Source organism: Phyllobates terribilis, unplaced genomic scaffold (genome assembly GCF_046119375.1).
Source record: "Phyllobates terribilis strain yellow unplaced genomic scaffold, ASM4611937v1 Scaffold_4__5_contigs__length_816908805, whole genome shotgun sequence".
NCBI lineage: Eukaryota > Metazoa > Chordata > Amphibia > Anura > Dendrobatidae > Phyllobates > Phyllobates terribilis.
Genome location: NW_027362764.1, coordinates 681,504,824 through 681,519,325, shown reverse-complemented (window position 1 = coordinate 681,519,325; position 14,502 = coordinate 681,504,824). Strand labels below are relative to the sequence as shown.

The 14,502-nt window shown below is 50.7% G+C and overlaps 3 pseudogenes; all 3 read left to right on the top strand.

The window, feature by feature from the left end:
- The first annotated feature begins 3,177 nt into the window (after window positions 1-3,177).
- Window positions 3,178-3,297, top strand: LOC141268652 (5S ribosomal RNA; annotated as a pseudogene).
- Window positions 3,298-12,225: 8,928 nt separating this feature from the next.
- LOC141267493 (5S ribosomal RNA) lies at window positions 12,226-12,344 on the top strand (annotated as a pseudogene).
- A 621-nt stretch (window positions 12,345-12,965) lies between these two features.
- LOC141267882 (5S ribosomal RNA) lies at window positions 12,966-13,085 on the top strand (annotated as a pseudogene).
- Window positions 13,086-14,502: the final 1,417 nt, after the last annotated feature.

Below are 14,502 nucleotides of genomic sequence, written 5' to 3'. Positions count from 1 at the left end.
TTATTTAAATATCTTATACATATATTGGTTGGTTCTAATGTAATTCAAAATATTGCTACTTAAATTTATATATATGAAGTTCTAATTTATTAATTAATATATATATATATATTTTATAAACGTATATATAAATACAATTATACGCAATCTCTACTTAGACAAGTGTATATATATATATATATATATATACATATATATATATATATATATATATATGAACTATTAGAAACTATGTAACTACAATTTTACTGTATAAGATTATAAATAAATATTGAGATATTGTATTACACTTTGATACAACATTGTAATTACAGTTTTTCCTTTGCCACTCCCTAAACCAAATCTTCTGTCTCTCTCAAATATCTCCAGGAACGCCCTATTTAGGAAAGACATTTTTCTATCCTTCAAAACCTCAGAGAACTGCCTGTTCTTCTGTCCACATTCCATGACGTCACTGTGAGTTGGTCGTCTCACCTGTCTCTGTCCATCAGTTTCAGCCATTTTCCTTTTTAGAGAATCACAGTTCTGATTGAGAATTAACTCATTCTGTGGAGAGATGGATCTTTGCACTGGTTGATATGGCTTATAACATATATGAAATCTTCTGCGTATTTGATAGAGTTCACTATGGGGATGACTCAGTCTAGGAGAGTTTGATATTGGCTTTTGGTAAGATTTTACCTTTCCTGGTTTTATAAATTTAGCTTGATTTATTTTCTTTTCACGATTCTCATGTTTTCTAAAAAAATCCAGCATCTGCGCACATTCAAATAATGAATTTTTTTGTGATGCCATAACTTGGGAAACTGAATTTAGGAATTTGAATTTTTGTACAAAAGTTGTTATCATATGTTGTACTTTTCCATTTTTGATGAGAGCTTTGTACAACCGTTCAAATATGGACATGAATGTATATGTACATTCCTTCCTACCAATCCTTAGTTTCTGCAGATCTTCTATGTTGGGAAAATCCTTTCTGACACAATAAATCAAATATCTTAATCTGTCCGAATCATTTTCCCATCCATTAGGAGAGTCATTTTCACAGGGCATTAAATGTAAACGTCAGGACAATGTCACAGGAATCCATATTTTAAATAATTGATTCCTCTCCTCATTGGATAAATCAAACTTATCAGAGAAGCTCTCAAATGTCTATGAATTTCTACAGGCATGGATTTTGACATCATATTTTGGCATGATTTTGTATAATTTCAGCTAATTTTTCCTCATTTTAATTTGGAGTTGAGCCTGGGTAATTCCAGAATTCTCTGATATTTTTAGTGGCTCTTGTACGTCCGTTCCTCCTACGTCACTCACGTCTCCTCCCACATCACCTAGTATGTCGGTTTCTCGTATGTCAGTCATGTCTCCTCCCATGTCAGGTTTCTGTATGTCCGTCTCTTGGTCAGACCCAAGGTCACCTTCAGTTACAGACACGTGTCTTACTTCTTGTTCATTTTCCACATTACAGTCAGAATCAGTATCACCGTCTGACACTTCTACACTATTTTCCTGCTTAGAAATCTCTAACACAAGACTATGAAAAAAATCTACCAAATGTAGAATATTTCTCAATTTCTGTTTGTCTCTATTTACCAATTTAGAAGTTAACTGTAAATTCTGCAATTCACATTCTTTGTATAAACTGAGCCACAAAACTTCTATGTCATCTCCTACATTAACTTTGAAATTAATATTACTTTGTTTAGCAAAACAAGAAATTATATCCATATTTTGCTTACCTTAAGATTCCTTGGCTTCTCTTTATCAGCACGTCCTGTCTTCAGTTCGTCTGATTCTTTTCCTGTGTGATTCTGTTCCTTGTTAGTACCTCTGCTTCCTGTCTTTCCTCAGTCTGTAGGTCCTTTCTGCTTCTCGTGACAAACTAGTGAATTTACTGACACGTGAACAACAGCTGTTCAGCTCGTCAGGACTTCCCCCTTGTTCACGGAAGAAATTCACTTACTTAATTTAAAAAAAAAAAAAACAGGACTGGCTGGATCACCATTGTAAAATAATACTCTTCCTGTATTATTTTTTTCTACTGAGGACTTCTCAAAGTATCAATATCACGATATTCTTATAAAAAAATGTATCTATTTATTCTTGGATTGTCCATTAAAAAGAATCAGATTGCAGCAGGTACATACAATAATTAGTTATAAAGTAATTGTCCATTTGTCCATAATTAGCTTAATTGTTGAGATTCACCCATCTTTCCTTGGATCCTGGCTGGTAAATCATGTCTTTGTCCAGCATGTGTCCAGGCCTACATGTCATCTGCTTCTCAGCATGAAGATTCTGTGTCTTGTGGGGTGGGCAGAGCAAGAGAGCCCCCCTTTCTGTACCATGGGCTTTTATAGCCAGTCGTATGGACACCTGTTCTACATATGGTAGTGAACCAAAAATACACACACAAATAGCGCATGTCAACTAGACACGATGGCTGAGGCATAGAACTCAGAAAAATGATTATTGATTAACATTCCAAATGAATTTCCATAATTAACCATTTAACAGAGACCGCCTGGGAATGCCAGGTGCTGTAGGCTTTTGCTTTTTCCTTCCTTCCACCAGCAGGGGGCACTCTCTTCTATGCCTTTTTTCCATTCCCTTTCACAAGTGCACACATTCATTCTCTTTTCTTTTTTTCATTTGCTTTCTCTCTTGCGCTATTTCATCTCTGCAAAATACCAGCATCCTTCTGATCACCGTGGGCCTCCAGCATTGTTGCTTCTTTACTTTTAATACTAGGCTCCTTTTCACCAGGACAAGCGTCTCCCGCGTGGCTGGAGGCAACCACCGGTAACCCCAAGCAGAAGACTTTTGCAGGCAACACGACCCTCCCCCCTGAAGAGCAGCTCAAAGTCACTGGCAACCATCTCACCCTCTTCCTTCATTCACCCCTGGACATCTCGCTCCGCACCCAAGTTACGGGTCCAGCTTGCTCTTTCTGTCACATTACCGTGATGAAGGGTTTAGCCTGCAGGAGACCCTGCGCCGAGACATTTTTGAAGACACCTGATGCGGCGGGTGAATCACTGCTAAACAAACCACACCTGTAGGGACGGCACAGACTTTGCATGGACCCTTCGGAGCCCGCTCCCGTCACGGCCAGATTGCTCGCCACCAAGCGATCCTGAGAAAGGCTGGCCGGGCGATGGATCGAGCAGCGTCTACTGGCCATACCTCCTTGGATAAGCCCGATCTCGTCTGATCTCGGGAGCAAAGCAGGGCTGGGCTCAGACAGTACTTGGATGGGAGACCTCCTGGGAACACCGGGTGCTGTAGACCATTTTGATGACGTTTTGCCCTACTGCCCAGCTCGGCTAGCATGGAACGCCGCCTTGCCGGACACCGACCTTAAGTAACTTAGATGATGGAAGCCCCAAGGCCTCTGAGCCAGTTGGCAGCTAAGTATGCTACCCCGCCGCCTTCACGCAGGCCTGACACCGAGCTCCTTGTCACGGCTAGGAGTGCTTATTGACTCCGCAGCTCGCCGTGTGGAAATGATGGCGTTAAAAGCACCCGGGGCCGTTAAGGGGCCAGGCTTTCAGCAGGTGCCCAGGGAAGGTTTTGGATGCCGGCCGCCTAGCGAGGGCCAGCAGAAGTAACATGTATCTCTGCAAAGAAGCTTGTGTAACCAAGCCAGACGGCTGCCAAAGAGCTAACCTCAGTGCAAGGAAGGCAAGGAAGGTGCAGAAGGAATTGGGGAGGGGGGTGTGATTCCTGATAGGGCCCTGAAATCATAAAACAGGCAGGAGAGTCTGATGCATATGACTCGCCCCCTGGGCCGTGGGGCACTCGGTTCCGGGCAATAGGGAGACGATGGGGGTAGTAGTGGCGACCCGGTTCCGTGGCTCAGGGTGGTCAGGCCAATGGTAGTCTGCTACGTTCTGCTAATAATGTCCGACTACGCCACCCGTGGATTGCGGTTATTAGGAACCGCTGCTGCATGCAGACCGCTGGGGCTGATGAGGTGTGCAGCTAGGGTAGTGTGACTCCCCGCGGGAAGAGTGCGGCCCCAGGGCAGTATAATGGATGGTGGGAGTGATGGTAGTGAGAATCCCAGTGCTGATAGTGCGGGAGGAGCAAGGAGCACACAGACAACAAGTTGCAGTCCAGGGTCTTTACTACAACAGGTAAACTGACCCATAAACAGTCCCGGCTAGGAGGGGACCTGGAAGTCTGAGAGCAATGGGGAAATTGGCCCTGGTCAGGGTGAGGGTGTAGGCCTACCGTGCTTTCTGCGCTCCTTCTGGCTATCTCCTCCTGATAGGGTAACAGCCCACGTTTCCGAGCTTTCCGTGTATTCTCGCCTGTATGGCCTGCGACGTGGGTTCCTTTCTGCTCCCAGCCTTGTACGGCTTTACTGGTCTCTTCAGTTGTGGCAGGGCCTCCAGGCTTCTTCGGCCAAGGAATGTACAGTCCCTTGCGGACTGGTTCTCTGCTGGGGGATGTGGAATCCTTCCAGCCTCAGACACCAAAGTCTGGTAAAATTAAGTCTTTTCTCTGCCAAGACAGACTCTCTTCGCCTCTTGTCTCTGGCTTGTGGCTCTCCTCCTGCCACACTTCCTATTAGGTGCAATCAACTTTCTGTCCCTGCTCCACTCTGGGACACGTCTCAGAGCTGAGACAGGCAATCCAGTTCTCTCTAACCCTGCCCCCAGCACCAGCTTTTATAGGGGCAGCCTGCTCCCCCTTCTGGCCTGAGACAGGAGGCATTGCATGCTAATGTTCCCCTGACCAGAGAACCTCCCCCTTGCTCTCAGACACAGCTTTAATACATTTTGTGGCATCCAGGCCAGGGTGACACATTCCCCCCTAGTGAAATTTAGTACTCCGGGACTAAACAATAAACAAGACAATATGCATAACAATAAAACATTAAAAGACAGACGACGCACAAATTGAGTTCTTAAGGTCACAGTGTGGCCTGTGACCGGGTGTCCATATCACCAATACAACGGGAGCCTTAACCAGGTGGGGGTCTGTCCTACCCCAAGTCCTTCACAGTCTTAGTTCATTCCTGGGTTAGGCTCAGAATGCAGTCCATACAAGGTCCCGGTTATAAAAAGTCCATAACCTGTGAGTCCTTACGGTAGCTGCAAGAAACTGAAACACACTATTAATAAACATGCAGGTAACTTGGCAAACATTTCAACATTTGGCAACAGGGTTATTTACAATCTTAGTACACTCTATATTCTCCAGCGAGCGGGTATCTGCCCCTTTGTGCTCCTGGTTGACCTCCTTAACCCACTGTCTGGTGGTGGACCAACCTGGCTTTCCCCACTAGCGTTAGGGGTACAGCTACCAACTGGGTGTACAGGTAGGGCAGGCAGCTGTCTGCGGGTTCTTTGGCTTACCGCAGGCATGGCAGGCTCACTGTCAGCAGAGGGTTGACTCTCCTGGGCTGCTGGTACAGGCTCTTCTGCCTCTGGACCTGCTGGCTCCTCTTCACCTTCCGGCTCTGGTGTTGGTTGTTGCTGGGCCGGTTGCAGGAAATGCAGGACGGGTACCACTATGGCATCATTTATGCGAGTCCAGGACTGAGGGAACTCTCCGAGAATGGTGCTGATCATTTCTTCCTTGTCCTCTGCGGGTTCAAGGTCACTCTGATCCTCTTCTACACTACGGAGTTGCTCGGGGCACCTTTTGAGGTGGTCTCTGGAGACGACACTAGTGGTTTCTCCTCCGTCCTTGGTGATTATGCACACCTTTGGGTTGTCGTGGTCAGACTGCAGTACGGTGTAGGGTTCCCTTTCCCACTGGTCGTCCAACTTATGTAGCCTTCTTTTTCGCTTTAGGACTTGCTCACCAGGTTCTAGGGGACCAGCAGGGGCGTGTTGATTGAAGAGTCTTTCTTGCTTCTCTCTCACCTGGGCCAGGCTCTTCTCCACACTCTCCTGTACCTTCTTGTACTGCAGTTGCCTTTCTGTATCCCAGTCCGCATCCGGGGAGGTGTCCTCAGGTATTAGGACTCCCATCTCCAGGTCTACGGGCAGCTTACCCGGTCTGGCTCGCATCAGGTAAGCCGGGGTGCAGTTGGTAGCATTCACCGGGATATTGTTGTATAGGTCTATCAGGTCCGGCAGTTTTTCTGGCCACAGGCTGCGTTCCTCCAGGGGCAACGTCTTCAGGAGATCAATGACTATATTGTTCATCTTCTCACACATCCCGTTGGTTTGTGGATGGTAAGGCGTTGTCCGAATTTTCTTACAGCCATAGAGGTTGCAGAACTCCTGGAAGATTTCAGCCTCGAACGCTGGACCCTGGTCTGTCAGGACCTGTTCCGGATACCCGTGTGGATGGCAGAAGTATTGCTGGAAGGCTCTGGCCATTGTTTGGGCTGTCAAGTCCTTTACCGGGACCACCACTAGAAAACGGGAATAGTGGTCCACGATTGTCAGGGCATAGATGTATCCTGACCGGCTGGGAGCCAATTTGACATGGTCCAGAGCTACCAGCTCAAGAGGCTGCGTGGTGACGATGGGCCTCAAGGGTGTCTTCTGGCTGGTGCGGTCCTTCCTCCTCAGGTGACAAGGGCCACAGTCTCTGCACCATTTTTCTACAGCTCCTCTCATGCCGACCCAAAAGAACCTTCCTCTTAGTAGGAACTCCAGTTTCTTCCAACCGAAGTGTCCCGCTCTGTCATGGAAAGCCCCCCGGACCATAGCTGCATCTCGCCTTGGGACCACGACTTGCCAGGTCAGCTCGTGCGTCCGGTGGTTGACAATCCTTCTGCACAACTTGCCTTCGTAGAGGAACAGCTTGCTCTTCTCCTTCCTTAGCTGCTTGGCTTCCTCTGGGGAATCTGGATCTAGGCGGGCGTCTTCCCGGGTCAGCAGATCTTTCACCAGGCGGACTGCAGGGTCACTATCTTGGGTCTCGGCCCAGCTGTGGTGAGGTAGGGGATTCATCATCACAGTTGTTAGATAGTCCTCCTTCACGCGGTGAGAGTGTTGAGCGGCTCCATACCGGTGAAACGCGGGGAGTTCTACCTCCTCCAGCTCTTCTGGGTCTTCGTCACCTTCAGGTAAGTGAGGCATTCTTGATAGGGCGTCCGCGTTGGCGTTGGTTTTGCCTGCCCGGTACTTGATCACGAAGTCATAGTTGGAGAGACGGGCCATCCACCGCTGTTCCAGGGCACCCAGTCTTGCATTGTCCAGGTGTGTCAACGGGTTGTTGTCCGTGTACACGGTGAACTTTGCGGAGGCCAGGTAATGCTTGAAGCGTTCCGTCACGGCCCACACCACCGCCAAGAAATCTAGCTTGAAGGAGCTGTAATTCTCCGGGTTCCTCTCGGTGGGCCTCAGCTTCCGACTGGCGTATGCGATCACCCGTTCTCTGCCCTGTTGGTTTTGGGACAGTACGGCTCCCAGTCCCACATTACTGGCATCTGTGTGGAGAATGAAAGGCTGGCCGTAATCAGGGTAGGCCAGGATCTCATCCCCCGTGAGGGCCATCTTTAGCTGGCGGAAGGACTCCTCTTCCGGTTTATCCCACTTGAAGGGTGGCTTTTGACTTCGGGACTTAGACTGTCCGATCAGGAGGTCCTGCATAGGAGCTGCCATCTTAGTGAACCCGGGGATGAACCTTCGGTAGTAGCCTACCAACCCGAGAAACTGTCTCACCTCTTTGATGTTCGAGGGGCTTGGCCAGCTCTTGATTGCCGTGACTTTGTCAGGGTCGGGGGCCACTCCTTCCGCACTTACCACGTGCCCTAGGTACTGGACCTTTGGTTTCAGCAGGTGACACTTCCATGGTTTCACCTTCAGGCCATAGCCTGCCAGGGCTTCGAACACCTCGGCCAGGTGCTTTAGATGGTCCTCGTAGGTCTTCGAATAGACGATCACGTCGTCCAGGTAAAGGAGGACCGTATTGAAGTTTCGGTGCCCTAGACAGCATTCCATCAGCCGCTGGAAGGTCCCTGGTGCGTTGCAGAGCCCGAAAGGCATACAGTTGAACTCGCTCAGTCCCATCGGGGTGGTGAAGGCGGTCTTCTCCTTGTCAGCCTCTGCCACAAGAACCTGCCAGTACCCGCTAGTAAGGTCCAAAGTAGAAAAGAAGTTAGCAGATTTTAGTGCGGCTAAAGACTCCTCTATTCTAGGCAGCGGGTATGTGTCTTTGTGGGTGATACGGTTGATTTGTCTATAGTCCACGCACATTCTCATGGTGCCGTCTTTCTTTTTCACCAGAACCAAGGGGGCTGCCCAGGGGCTACAGCTATCTCTAATGACCCCAGCTTCCTTCATCTCTCTTAGCATGCCCTTGGCGTTCTGATAATGTGCAGGGGGTACAGGCCTGTGTCTCTCTTTTATTGGTGGGTGGCTCCCTGTGGGGATGTGGTGTTCTATCCCCTTTACTCTGCCGAAGTCCAGCGGGTGCTTACTAAAGACTCTCTCGTACTCCTGTACCACCCGGTAGACTCCTTGTTTTTGGTGCAGGGGAGTGGAGTCAGCACCCACATGGAGTTTCTGGCACCAGTCCTCCTTTTGTTTCTGGGAGCCATTACCCTCCGCCTGAGGAGATGGAGGCAAGGGTTCCACGGCCCTGATAGCTTGGTGTTCGACAACAAACAGTTTGGCGAGTGTAGCGTACCTGGGTAAGTGTACTTCCCTCTCCCCAATGTTGAGGATGCGGACGGCCACCCTCCCATGACGGACATCAACCACCCCCCGGGCTGTCAAAATGGTGGGCCTGCTGTCTGAGTACACGGGTTCTACCATGGCTTGGTAGTCTCTACCTCTCAACCCGATTGCAGTCCGACACCAGATCATCATTTCACTTTTGGGAGGCATGGAAATGGGGAATGGGTCACTCAGTCTTACGCTACCGATCTCACCACCAGACAGTTCTACCTGCTGCCGTCTCATCAGGGCTTTTATCTCCTTGTTGAGGACCCTCTGTTGGCTGGAACTAGCATTCACCGCCACCTGTTGTAGAATTACAATTACCTCTGAAAGACAACTTTCAATTATGTTAGTACCCACAGTTATTTTAGGGTGACTTTCATGACCGTCAATGTCCACAATAATCACTCCCTGTGCCGGCAGTTCAACTTTACCAATTTTAATGGTCATCTCCTTGAACCCCATCTGCGGCACGGGTAAGCCATTACTGGCGATGATGCTCAAGTTACTGTCTGGATACCGTGTGATATCAGCATCAGTCCAATACTGCTTAAAAAGTACATAAGGGATTGTGGTTACTTGCGACCCAGTATCCAGCAAGGCGCTCATGGGGATACCGTCCAGCACCACGGGTAAAACCGGGTGCCCCCCAACGTACTTATCACGCCAATTATAAGGGCCTGGTGATCTTATGCCTGGGGGTCGGCCCTCTGCCCCAGGTTGGACCCGTTTAAATTACAGTACCTGGAAATGTGTCCGGGCTGGTTGCATCGACGGCAAATGGGCTGTCCATCCTCTGCGTAGCGGTCTGTGGGCCTCCCTCGGAATGACGGGATCCTCCTCTGTCGACGCCACGGGACATCCTCCGGACTTGAAGCCAGCTCGATGGGTCTTGACGGGTCCACTTGCAACGCCTGGACGGTTCTGGTCAACGCCACGACGCTCCTGGTTAGCTCCTGGACTTGGTGGTGCAGGCCTTTCGACGGGGCTTGGTTCAGGGCCTGTGCATCAGCCTCCACGGAGTCCATAGAGGAGGGCGCCGCCTCCTGGTGGTAGGTGATAGCAGGGCGCGGGGGTTTATAGCGCCACTGGTTGCAGATTCACGGAGCACCCTTATGGCCCTGTCCTTAAATTGGGCAAAGGTCAGGTCGGGGTTCTGAAAGAACATGAGGCGCAGTTGGGCCCTGTGGGCGCTAGACAGCAGACCTTCTATGAATTGTTCTGTTAGCAGCTTATCGGTTTCCTGCACACTGCCAGGGTCAGTTTGTTGAATAGCCCTCAAGGCTTCCTGCAGATTTAGGGCATAGTCTCTAATGCTGTCCTGTGCCCGCTGCCTACATCCATAGAACCTCATTTTAATCTCAGCGGAGGTACGTGTATCAAAGGTACCCGCAGCCGGGCCAGGATACCCTTCACAGTCCTTTTCTCCTCAGTGGGCCATGATTTTACCTCCCTTTGGGCTGCGCCAGTTAACTGCCCTGTCAATATGCTGACCTTCTGCTCCTCTGTCAGGGGGTAAACCTGGAACAAACTGTATAGTCTTTCCTTAAAGTCAGTTAGGGCATGGGGCTCCCCTGAGTATTTGGGCAGCCAGGCCGCTCAAGGGATGTAGGGCAGGGAAAAGGGCATCACTGCTGCTGCAGCTGCGTTGGTGGTAGTGGGCGCCTCTGTGTCTGACATCTTCCTCCCACCTAGTTAAGCGTGGCCTACCTTCCAGCGATCCTCTTCTGTAGGCCGCGGCTCCACTGCTGCTGCTATGGACGAGGACCTGGCGTCGCGTCCTGATGACGTCAGCGTCGCTCTCTCTCCCTTCCAGGACCTTGCGCAGCGTCGGAGCGTGGGGCGGAGCTTCGGATCTCGCGCGGTTTTGACGTCCACGCCCCTCTTCTTCCCGCGCGGCGTCCTGAAGATGGCGTCCGATGGCGGGAAGCAGCTGCGGATGGCGGGAAGAAGGCAGAAGACGGCGGGAAACGGTCCAAGATGGCGTCCGATGGCGGGAATCGGCTCCGGATGGCGGGAAACTTCGCCACAGGTAAGTTTACAAAAGTCTTTTTCAGGCATGCAGTACCCGGTGGTTGCGGGCACGAAATCCTGCCGACTACGCCAAAGCTGACTCGCCCCCTGGGCCGTGGGGCACTCGGATCCGGGTAATAGGGAGACGATGGGGGTAGTAGTGGCGACCCGGTTCCGTGGCTCAGGGTGGTCAGGCCAATGGTAGTCTGCTACGTTCTGCTGATAATGTCCGACTATGCCACCCGTGGATTGCGGTTATTAGGAACCGCCGCTGCATGCAGACCGCTGGGGCTGATGAGGTGTGCAGCTAGGGTAGTGTGACTCCCCACGGGAAGAGTGCGGCCCCAGCGCAGTATAATGGATGGTGGGAGTGATGGTAGTGAGAATCCCAGTGCTGATAGTGCGGGAGGAGCAAGGAGCACACAGACAACAAGTTGCAGTCCAGGGTCTTTACTACAACAGGTAAACTGACCCATAAACAGTCCCGGCTAGGAGGGGACCTGGACGTCTGAGAGCAACGGGGAAATTGGCCCTGGTCAGGGTGAGGGTGTAGGCCTACTGTGCTTTCTGCGCTCCTTCTGGCTATCTCCTCCTGATAGGGTAACAGCCCACGTTTCCGAGCTTTCCGTGTATTCTCGCCTGTATGGCCTGCGACGTGGATTCCTTTCTGCTCCCAGCCTTGTACGGCTTTACTGGTCCCTTCGGTTGTGGCAGGGCCTCCAGGCTTCTTAGGCCAAGGAATGTACAGTCCCTTGCGGACTGGTTCTCTGCTGGGGGATGTGGAATCCTTCCAGCCTCAGACACCAAAGTCTGGTAAAATTAAGTCTTTTCTCTGCCAAGACAGGCTCTCTTTGCCTCTTGTCTCTGGCTTGTGGCTCTCCTCCTGCCACACTTCCTCTTAGGTGCAATCAACTTTCTGTCCCTGCTCCACTCTGGGACACATCTCAGAGCTGAGACAGGCAATCCAGTTCTCTCTAACCCTGCCCCCAGCACCAGCTTTTATAGGGGCAGCCTGCTCCCCCTACTGGCCTGAGACAGGAGGCATTGCATGCTAATGTTCCCCTGACCAGAGAACCTCCCCCTTGCTCTCAGACACAGCTTTAATACATTTTGTGGCATCCAGGCCAGGGTGATACACATGGTGACGGAGAGGTTGTCGGGGCAGCGTGTGCATGCTGGCTTGTGTGTGAGAGTGCGCTTCCTAAGTGTGGCGCGCTGCAGACAGTCAAAGGGATTGTTCCCTTTCATTAAAAGTTAATCCCCGGCTGCAGGCTATTAGAAAGCAACTAACCGCGCTCTACTCACCCTACCCGGGTCTACCGGTGAGTCTCGCCTCTGCTCCCGGCCTGTGGCATTGGCCGTGAAGCCGACGTTCCGTCGACAGCGCTGCAGCCGATCAGTGAGCTCAGCGGCTCTGAGTGGGGCGTTGTGTCTACAAGACCTTTTAAGGAAGCCAGCAAAAAAATTGAAGAGAAGGGAAAGCACAAAAGGACCTGGTCTTGCTGAGCACTGGAAAGGGCAGCCGGCAGCCAGACGTCAAAGTAGAAAAGCAGCAAGTGAGAGGCTAGTCTCTGCCTACAGCCACACCACCCTGAACACGCCCAATCTCGTCTGATCTAAAAATCTAAGCAGGGTTGGGCCTGGTTAGTACTTGGATGGGAGACCACCTGGGAATACCAGGTGCTGTAGGCTTTTGCTTTTTCCTTCCTTCCACCAGCAGGGGGCACTCTCTTCTATGCCTTTTTTCCATTCCCTTTCACAAGTGCACACATTCATTCTCTTTTCGTTTTTTCATTTGCTTTCTCTCTTGCGCTATTTCATCTCTGCAAAATACCAGCATCCTTCTGATCACCGTGGGCCTCCAGCATTGTTGCTTCTTTACTTTTAATACTAGGCTCCTTTTCACCAGGACCAGCGTCTCCCCCGTGGCTGGAGGCAACCACCGGTAACCCCAAGCAGAAGACCTTTGCAGGCAACACAACCCTCCCCCCTGAAGAGCAGCTCAAAGTCACTGGCAACCATCTCACCCTCTTCCTTCATTCACCCCTGGACGTCTCGCTCCGCCCCCAAGTTACGGGTCCAGCTTGCTCTTTCTGTCACATTACCGCGATGAAGGGTTTAGCCTGCAGGAGACCCTGCGCCGAGACGTTTTTGAAGACACCTGATGCGGCGGGTGAATCACTGCTAAACAAACCACACCTGTAGGGACTGCACAGACTTTGCATGGACCCTTCAGAGCCCGCCCCGTCACGGCCAGATTGCTCGCCACCAAGCGATCCTGAGAAAGGCTGGCCGGGCGATGGATCGAGCAGCTTCTACTGGCCATACCACCTTGGATAGGCCTGATCTCATCTGATCTCGGAAGCAAAGCAGGGCTGGGCTCGGACAGTACTTGGATGGGAGACCTCCTGGGAATACCAGGTGCTGTAGACCATTTTGATGACGTTTTTACCTACTGCCCAGCTCGACTAGCATGGAACGGCGCCTTGCCGGACACCGACCCAAAGTAACTTAGATGATGGAAGCCCCAAGGCCTCTGAGCCAGTTGGCAGCTAAGTACGCTACCCAGCCGCCTTCACGCAGGCCTGACACCGAGCTCCTTGCCATGGCTAGGATTGCTTATTGACTCCGCAGCTCGCCGTGTGGAAATGATGGCGTTAAAAGAACCCGGTGCCGTGAAGGGGCCAGGCTTTCAGCAGGTGCCCAGGGAAGGCTTTGGATGCCGGCCGCCTAGCGAGGGCCAGCAGAAGTAACATGTTTCTCTGCAAAGAAGCTTGTGTAACAAAGCCAGACGGCTGACAAAGAGCTAACCTCAGTGCAAGGAAGGCAAGGAAGGTGCGGAATGAATTGGGGAGGGGGGGTGATTCCTGCTAGGGCCCTGAAATCATAAAACAGGCAGGAGAGTCTGACGCATGGTGACGGAGAGGTTGTAGGGGCAGATAGGGGGTGTTGTCACGTGCGAGCACGTGTGCATGCTGGCTTGTGTGTGAGAGTGCGCTTCCTAGGTGTGGCGCGCTGAAGACAGTCAAAGGGATTGTTCCCTTTCATTAAGTTAATCCCCGGCTGCAGCCTATTAGAAAGCAACTAACCGCGCTCTACTCACCCTACCCGGATCTACCGGTGAGTCTCGCCTCTGCTCCCGGCCTGTGGCATTGGCCGTGAAGCTGACGTTCCGTCGACAGCGCTGCAGCCGATCAGTGAGCTCAGCGGCTCTGAGTGGGGCGTTGTGTCTACAAGACCTTTTAAGGAAGCCAGCAAAAAAATTGAAGAGGACGGAGAGCACAAAAGGACCTGGTCTTGCTGAGCACTGGAAAGGGCAGCCGGCAGCCAGACGTCAAAGTAGAAAAGCAGCAAGTGAGAGGCTTGTCTCTGCCTACGGTCACACCACCCTGAACACGCCCGATCTCATCTGATCTTGGAAGCTAAGCAGGGTTGGGCCAGGTTAGTACTTGGATGGGAGACTGTAAAATAATACTCTTCCTGTATTATTTTTTTCTACTGAGGACTTTTCAAAGTATCAATATCACGATATTCTTATAAAAAAATGTATCTATTTATTCTTGGATTGTCCATTAAAAAGAATCAGATTGCAGCAGGTACATACAATAATTAGTTATAAAGTAATTGTCCATTTGTCCATAATTAGCTTAATTGTTGAGATTCACCCTTCTTTCCTTGGATCCTGGCTGGTAAATCATGTCTTTGTCCAGCATGTGTCCAGGCCTACATGTCATCTGCTTCTCAGCATGAAGATTTTGTGTCTTGTGGGGTGGGCACAGCAAGAGAGCCCCCCCTTTCTGTACCATGGGCTTTTATAGCCAGTCGTATGGACACCTGTTCTACATATGGT